A 762-nucleotide genomic window follows, 5' to 3' on the forward strand; every position below is an offset into this window, starting at 1 on the left:
TACTTTTTAGTCTTGGTTTCTCCCTTTCACTTTAAAACTTTCCTCAAATGTTTGGTGATCCTTGGTGCTCTATACACTTTTTAGTGAAGGACTCAAGCTAATTGGATGAGTTGTGAACATAGAGGATTGAGCTCACTGGCCATTCTTCCCCACACCATGAAATGGATCCGTCATCAGCGAGCAGTGGTGGGACATTCCAGGAAGCTGAGGTTGATCCTATGCCTGATGACAGCCAATGTTCCAGGTAGTTTGTGCATCCTGACTGCCACACACCCCCAAAACATATCCTGTGAAAGGACAGGAAGGGTTCTGGGGAAGGTTTTACTGGATAGTGGAGTAGCTTTTTTTTCTAAACTGTCCATCCCCAATTACAAAGAGTCTGGAGAACCATGCTATATGTTGGTCTGCCTGCCTGTTCTGTAGTTTCTCCTTGGTTTCGAGGGTTTTCTGTTCCACCCTTCCTAAGTTTCCCCACTGTTGTTGTAGTTAAGTCTGTCAGTTCTGACTCTTCATAACCCTATAGAGGGTTTTCAAGGAGCAGCTGGTGGGTTTGAACCACCAACCTTGTGGTTGGTAGTTCAGTGCTTATCCAACAGCACCACACCAGGACTCAGGTTATTGTTCTGGGCCTCAGTGCTCCCTCCCTTCTGCAGCTGTATTGGCCTAGGCTGACTTGGGACATGATTTGTTGTTGTTGTTGTCAGGTGCCATCGAGTCAGAACCGACTCATAGCGACCCCATGCACAGCAGAACGAAACAATG

This window comes from Chrysochloris asiatica, unplaced genomic scaffold (genome assembly GCF_000296735.1).
Source record: "Chrysochloris asiatica unplaced genomic scaffold, ChrAsi1.0 scaffold00106, whole genome shotgun sequence".
Taxonomy (NCBI): Eukaryota; Metazoa; Chordata; class Mammalia; order Afrosoricida; family Chrysochloridae; genus Chrysochloris; species Chrysochloris asiatica.